Genomic DNA, 7,566 nt, shown 5'->3' on the forward strand with positions numbered 1-7,566 from the left:
TGACCGCTTCCTCTTGGCCTTAAATCAACCCCCCAACCTTGTGCCATTCATTTGCCATCCCCTTGTCCCCCTTCTTTTACCTTAACAATTCCCTTTATGCCCTGAGTCAGTAAATAACGTTATAAAAAAATCCAGAAATAATTTCCGCTAGACACATACGGGAAACGGTACCTAGCGGTAGACAACGAGGATGGTGTAAAGTTTCATTTAATAATGCTAACGGGTCCCCACCGTGCTTGGCGCTGCCGAAAGGCTGGTTATGATTGCGGCCCGGATGCATGGCCTGCCAGCATGTATTTTTGGAAAAGCATTCGCTGGTTTGTTGACGTACAAAACGTTTCTGATGTTATTTCTGACTGGCTCTCAACGTTAAAGTGTTTGCACACACTTGGAAAATTTCAGTATGCTGAAGCCAGCTTTGGTGGCCAATTACGTTATCGGAATTTCTTTATTCTATGAAAGGAATGTTCAGATGTTTTCTAGCGCAAAACCTTGGCAATAAAAAAAGCAGACACTGCGTGGTGATCTAAACATCAGCCAGCGAAGCAGCTCTTTTCGCGCCACTGCGGATTCTAAGCCCACTCACGACCTATTCTGCTTCTTTTATTTCACACGCCGACATAGTGTGAAACTAGTCGCCGTCACGGCGCCTTTAACCCTGAAATACCTTTATACGCTAGTTACTGGTGGTACAGCGAGGAGAAATTGCGGACACAGCCACACGGGTACTCATAAAGCGTCTAAAATACAGCAATCCGCTCACAAAAAGGCGAGAAATAATAAACAAGCACGAATAGTATAGTATCAGTGTAGAAGATATTTTTACGTTTTTTTTATTTTTCACAATTCGTCTAAGTTGAGCACCCTTTCGTCGGCATTTTAAAACCCTGGCAGGCTTTTTAGACAATTTTATCAGTCTTGAAAATAGGTACACAGTCAGTCAGTATGAAGAGTGCCAGGTTCAGTTGGAGGGCATCAATCTGGTGTTCTGCTCAGTTCTAACTCTAAGAAATTGAGAAATCAGTGCTAGAAGTGCCATAAACGAACCACTATATTATTGCTAAGATTCAGGCGCGACGTAAGAGTATTACGTAGTAAAAATTGTTTATGTAGTTTTGAAGCGAAAAATGAGTAATTTTGTCTTTAGCAGGACAAGGTGAAATCGACGACGTGAGAGGTTGTAAGGGAACGGAAAAGGGCAGATCTTTGTTCCGATAAAAGGATGTGGCACCGTGTCGGCACTGAGCCATGGCGTGCCTATCCTACGCGGCACTCAAAGCTCTCCAGTAGCGTGAAGTTTAAAAGCTTGCGTAAATGCATGAAATGAGCGTGGCTTCAGTAAAACTGGATTCACTACGAATGCCTGTCGCGAATATGCTTAGTATTTTGCGGTCATGTCGCCGCCACCAGCGATGTGGCAATATGCTGTTGTAGCGGCCAGTATTTGTAAATAGGGCGCGCCCCCTTGACAATAGCACAAAAACTTCAAAATCAACAACGTAATCACCACGCCTTCATGAGTCCTACCACCTCAAAAGGCAAATTCAGGAACACTCTTATGTCCCACCCGGAGCTGGCTCTGATGAGCGGAATATAAGTCGCCCATTTTTTAATGATTATGATGATGATGACCTAAGGCTTATTGGCACACACCCACGGCGGGGGATTAGCAAGGGTGCGTTGCGGATACAAACGCACTTCTGGGTAAGGAGTGAAGTAATTGGATAATTTTGTGTCCTAGACTGAACTTTGGACCAAAAGGAAAAAAAGAACGGAAAAGAAAGGGGATTGAAATCACATTCTAGCAGAGGATACTACCTGATGTAATTATGTAGCCATGATTATAACCGCACACTGGTTTCAGGGCTTATTCCTCGGCTCCTGCCCCGAATGAGAGGATAATTTGAATAGATAGAGGAACCCGTAGTTGAGTGAGAGGGATCTCCTAGTAAATTCTACGGAGAGAAACGAACCGCCTGCAGAAGAGAAAAAAGTAATCTATGGACTCAATTTCGTTGCAAGACTCACAAACGTTGGTCATAGGTAAACCCGATCGACGTAAATAAATATTTAGTCGGGCTATTCTGCGGCACTGGCGGGCCATGGACACCTCACATTGCCTTGAACTGCACATCCGCACACGCCAAGGAAATGCCAGGTGTAGAAAATCCGCTCCAGCAAGGAGAGGCTCATGGCTGAGGTAGTGAAGACGCCGAAATCATTGAAAAGATGCTATAGCCAAGCATACAGTAATTTGGGAGGAACGAGAGAATAGGCCCACAAAGGGATCGTTTTTAGCTAAAAATGAGCCTTCTCATTAGAAGCAATGCCACAGTGTGGAGGGACCCAATGAAACCGTACTTCTGTAGTATGTGGTGGAATAAAAAATTGGAGTGACTCAAAGGAGTGTCCCTCGATTTTTGAGCGCGGTCAAGATGGAAAGGTTGTCTGAAAGTATAATAACCTGAGAATTACTGCAGGGATCCTTATTAAGGCCAAAGCAATGGCCAGTAACTCAGCGACAAATATAAGGGTATAGTAAGGAGCCCAAAATGAATAACACCAATCAAAGAGCTCATTTTGCTGGGAGGTGTCTCTAAAAACAGCAGTATGGCTAGGAAAATTATGTAGATACTCCTCAGTAAGCCCATTTAATACATTACAAGGCAGATTATTAGCATTCCTTGGGAGGGTGTCGTCAAGGGTGTCTACAGTCTCAGTCCACCGGTTATTAACTAGTACTAAAGAATTGATTGATACAGAAATTTTTTACAGCTTGGAATAAGCGAACACAGCCTGAGGAAGCTTATAGCTAGGCCAAAAAGTACCAAAGAAGATAGTTGGGTTCGTTGCAAATATGGGGTTAGCCAATCCAGGAACAGGCTCCGAAAACATTAAAAACGTCCGCACAGTGAGAATCTGAAACCACGAATTTAAATAAGGTATCCGCACCTCCAAGTAGAGCATAACATTAGCCACTAATTTTGGGAGACCTAACCAAAGGGACAGAGCGCGTCGCTAAATAAAAACAGTGGTTAAAGATTGTACCTTGGACAAAAAATTTAAAACAGGTTTTTTAGGGAAAGGAAATGACGCAGTATCCGTCTAACATATCGGCGGACACCCCAACCACGCCGTAAGTGAAAAGATAAAGGAGGTTCTAAAAAGAAGAAAGGAAGAAAGAGGTGCCGTAGTGGAGGGCTTGGGAATAATTTCGACCACTTGGGGATCCTTAACGTGCACTGACATCGCACAACACACGGGCGCCTTAGCGTTTCGCCTCCATCGGAACGCGGCCACCGCGGTCGAGTTCGTACCCGGCTACTCCGGATCAGAAGCCGAGCGTCCTAGCCCCTGAGCCACCGCGGCGGGTTGTGCAGCTAGAAAAGAGAACGGAGCCGAGTTCAAGTATTGGTCATACACTTATGAAGAAAGAGCGGAGTGTTCCGACGCATACGTAATTTTTTGTTGCTCATCCTCACCAACCGTCTAAGCGCAAGCTCACCTTTAAGCACAATGCTTCTAAATTGGGTCGCCACTCTGACTGCGGCTCATAAATTGTACCCAAGTATTTAATAGAATCAACTTGCGAGATTACGTTAGTGATTCGAAAATGAAATCTGAGGAGAGGGGATGCCTGTGGGAAAACAAAGGCGGCTCACTTGTTCACATTTAGAGTTAACTTCAGGCTGTCAAGCCAAAGTTCCCGAGAATTTAAATACTCTTGAAACAATTGACACAGCATACAAATATTTTAGAAGAAGCGAACAAAAGCAATAATAACCACATACACATAAATTTCGCGACCGGATGGATAGGCACATCACGCATTAGTATATTAAACAACGGGCAAAGAGAACGCAGCATATTGGGACACCTCCAGACTGGGCGTATATGTTAGAATTTAGTGTACGCTTAGTGCCAAAGAATGATCTATTTCTTGTCAATTTTCTGATCAACGCTAAGACGTACAAAAGAGGGAGGTAGTACAACAGCTAATTTTTGAAAGAGAATGCTGTGTTCAACGCTGTCATACGCTTTCGCAATATCTAAAGTAACCAGAGCAGATGCCTATTTTTGCCTCATAACAACCCTAATACGGCTCTCCAAGTCTATGTGCGCGGTCCAAATCAAACAGCCACGGCGGAAACCAATCTGAGCCTCGCTGAAGCCTTGAAGAGAGAGAACATGATTCATGAGCATAACCAAATTTGAAGTGAGAGTAATCAACCGAATATTGTCGAGATGAAACCCTGCGCCTGGTCTTTTAGAAATAAAGTAATTTTCGCCGTTTTGCGGAATCCAGGCTTTTTCCAAAGATCAATTCACAACCTGTAAGAGGTCGGAGAAAAAGTCTTGCATTAGTATTTTCAGTATGCCAACTGTTACTCCGTCAACCCCAGGAGCAGCAGACTGCAGACAATGAACTTATGAGGCTAAATCAGATATAGAGACCTCAGCGAAGTCTGTACCTAAATAAAATGAGCTTGAAGGAAAGGTAGTGTGAGCATGAAGACGAGCAGCAAGATCTTGAGCTATAGACACCAGTTGGTCTTTCTCTTCCCGAGGGGAAATGCTGCAGTGTGGACTGAAAGATATGAGAAGAGGGCAGCACGTTAGTACGTTCCGTGTATCTATAGAGAGACTACCAGCTAACTGGGTTAGACAAATAGGGGTTCAGATTTGCACTGTATTCATCCTTAGCTTTAGATATCGTTCTTTTAAAAGAGACTGCAAAGAATTTGTAATTTATCCAGTTTTTGGGGCACTCGTTATACCCTAGTAGAAGTAGTAAGTGGTTTTATTAAAGTAATACTAAAAAGGAAGGAAAAGATATTTGCTATCCGCGGCATCTGCCATCGATACTGAAGCACCAGAGCTGGGGCAGCGCCGATAAAGGATAGCAGGCACAATGGAGGAATGAAATGAAAGAGGTGAGTGGACAGGAACAGAGGATAGGGGAAGAGGTAATATACGCATACTATTTACATTCCATGCGGCTTTCCTCTGAAGATAGGTTTTTCGCAGTCTTCATTCCACCAACTCGAAGGAGTCTTATTTTTACCGGCTGACTGAACTCTAAAGACTGGTCACCGAGTAGCGTCTAACACAAACGTTCATACTTGAGGAACCCGGTCAGATTTTTCAGAGGGGACAACAGACGAGAAGGTCTCACCTAAAAGTTTCTTGAAGGGTGTATTATTGACAAATTTTTGTGCGTAACCAGTCATCCTAAGCGGACTGCACGCAATTGTGAAAGTGATTGGGTAGTTCTCACTTGACTTTCCTTAGTCGGTTGTAGACCACGAAGATACGCAGTACCATTAACAGCTAACGTTAAAGCAACAGCTAAATAAGAATTTGCGCTTATGTAAGTTATGGCGCAACTCGTGCAGCAGCCCACGTCATTTGCTGACATCCGAGACCAAAGTAAATCCCCTCTGTAGTCTGTTCTGAAACCAAATATAACAGGATGCGAATTGAAGTCCCCAGGCACAATTACATTTTTGTTGTTGCGCAATAAACCAGCTAGCCCATCCGTTCTACAGACACCTGCGGGGAAGTAGATACTTGCCACTGTAACAGGAGAACACTGCTGAAGAAGTATGTCAACTGCAAGAATATCACCGTCAAGTCGCACAAATTTATAAAACACACTAGCACGGCGAAACAGTTTTGGTGAAATCATTGTTAACTACCCCTCACCGCTACCGTTTGGGCTATCAGCTCTGAAACAGAGAAGTTTTTAATTGTAAAAGGACGATTAAGAGAGAGCCACGATTCCTGTAGTAAAATAATGTCGGGTAAATTTAAGAATAAGCTCCTCTAAGTCGAGGAAAGAAGAAATAGAGCAAATATTCTGCTGGAGTACAGATATTCCCGCCATGATTACGGCTTTAAAAATGAGGTAGCAACAGACTTTTCAAATTTATGTGGTTTCTTTATAGTTCCTGGCGAACTTTTCGTAGTCCTGACATGCGGATGGTCAGATTTGAAAGAAGAGGAAGCATGACGCTTCTGAGATGGAGACGTCATTTCAATATCGGACTGACAAATGTTAGAGATGGAGACTGGGTCAGAGTCATTTACACTCACAGGCGTGAAGGCAGAAGAGGTGGATGGTTGAATATTATCTACAGTGCTTAGTATAGAAAACAGGTAGACGAGGACCTAAAGTCGATGAAGCAGCCTGCGCGGAAATGACGTGTGGTAACGCATCGCTGAACGCACTGATCATGCAGTCAAGTACACAAGCAAGGGCCTTCTCCATCGCAGCGACAACCGACTTTGTTAAGCTTTCCTCCACATCGATAGCGGTCGTGCGGACAACACTTGCGTACGAGCTCTGTCTTCTTTCAAGTATGGCATAAGCATTCGCACGCGAGCACCTGTCGCGCTGAATAATGTCCAAGACACTCTGTTCATCGGCACGCTTCGGGCAGGTGGGATCGTCAGCTGTGTGATCGTTTGGCAAAGGCAGCAGCTAAGCGACTCAGAAGTGAAAGCGTCTGAAGCATGATCACCGCCACAAACGCGGCAGCGCGTTGCCGACTCGCAATATTTGCCACTGTGACGTGACGAAAACGCCAGCAGTTCTTCCGTAATAGTCGGGGCTACAGTGGGTCAACACGGTATAAAATGGGACAGACTTCGATCTCACATGTTCAAGTGGAGCCTGCAAAAGTGGCGATAACTGATTCAGTTGCTATACGAGAGCCTCCAGGCTCTCTACTGCAGCGGTAAAGTTAGAGGAGGCCAACATCGGCATCATGGAAGTCATCGAGAATTTCCCATGGTGTAGTGAGGTTATCAACACCGCGGATTATTCCTTTTACGAAGGAAGGTTGCTCGGGAATAAACGCTTTCATCAAGAGTTAGGCGAAAGAGGTGCACTGCAGTGAGTGTGCAGCAGAATGCAAGTCAGTTGATTTGCACAAAATTTCTCTTTTGCCAAATGATCGCGCCTAGGAAATCTCAACATATCGGCTAGTCGCAGTCTTCGGCTTCTCCTGAATCACACGAGTTTTTTTTTATTTTAATTACACCATCACCTACAGGGACCAGCGAAACAGAGAAAATCTTGACGCCGTTTTGACAAAAAGACACAAGCGGCATGTTTTCAGCCGACAAACTCGCGAACCAGGTTGCCGGACCTGCGCCAAGGGAAGACATAGCCATAGCCCTAAGCCTACAGAGACATCAAGCCTACATTCAAAAGAGAAAAACCTCGCCAAATCCCCCCACTCGCTGAACGGCGTCACCAGGGGTTGACGGTAGGCCACAAGACGCAGAGGCAGTCAGAGGATCAGCAGCACCAAAACACACTACAGCACCGATTTCAGATGATGCGGGAGGCGACGTATGACACGCAACCAAAGTTCACAGGAACCCAGCAGAAGCCCTGCGACTTTTTTGGTTAGCACGTAATTCGACGGCGACTTCAATTTCGTCAACTGCGGCGAAAGCTGAATGTAGCTGCTTTGCTGTGAGGAATGCTCTAAAACTTTTCGGTATCCTTCAAGCAGAAAGCGGGATTGGAACGCTTGCACGCAGTTTTCTTTGCCT

The sequence above is a fragment of the Amblyomma americanum genome, chromosome 2 (assembly GCF_052857255.1).
Source record: "Amblyomma americanum isolate KBUSLIRL-KWMA chromosome 2, ASM5285725v1, whole genome shotgun sequence".
NCBI lineage: Eukaryota > Metazoa > Arthropoda > Arachnida > Ixodida > Ixodidae > Amblyomma > Amblyomma americanum.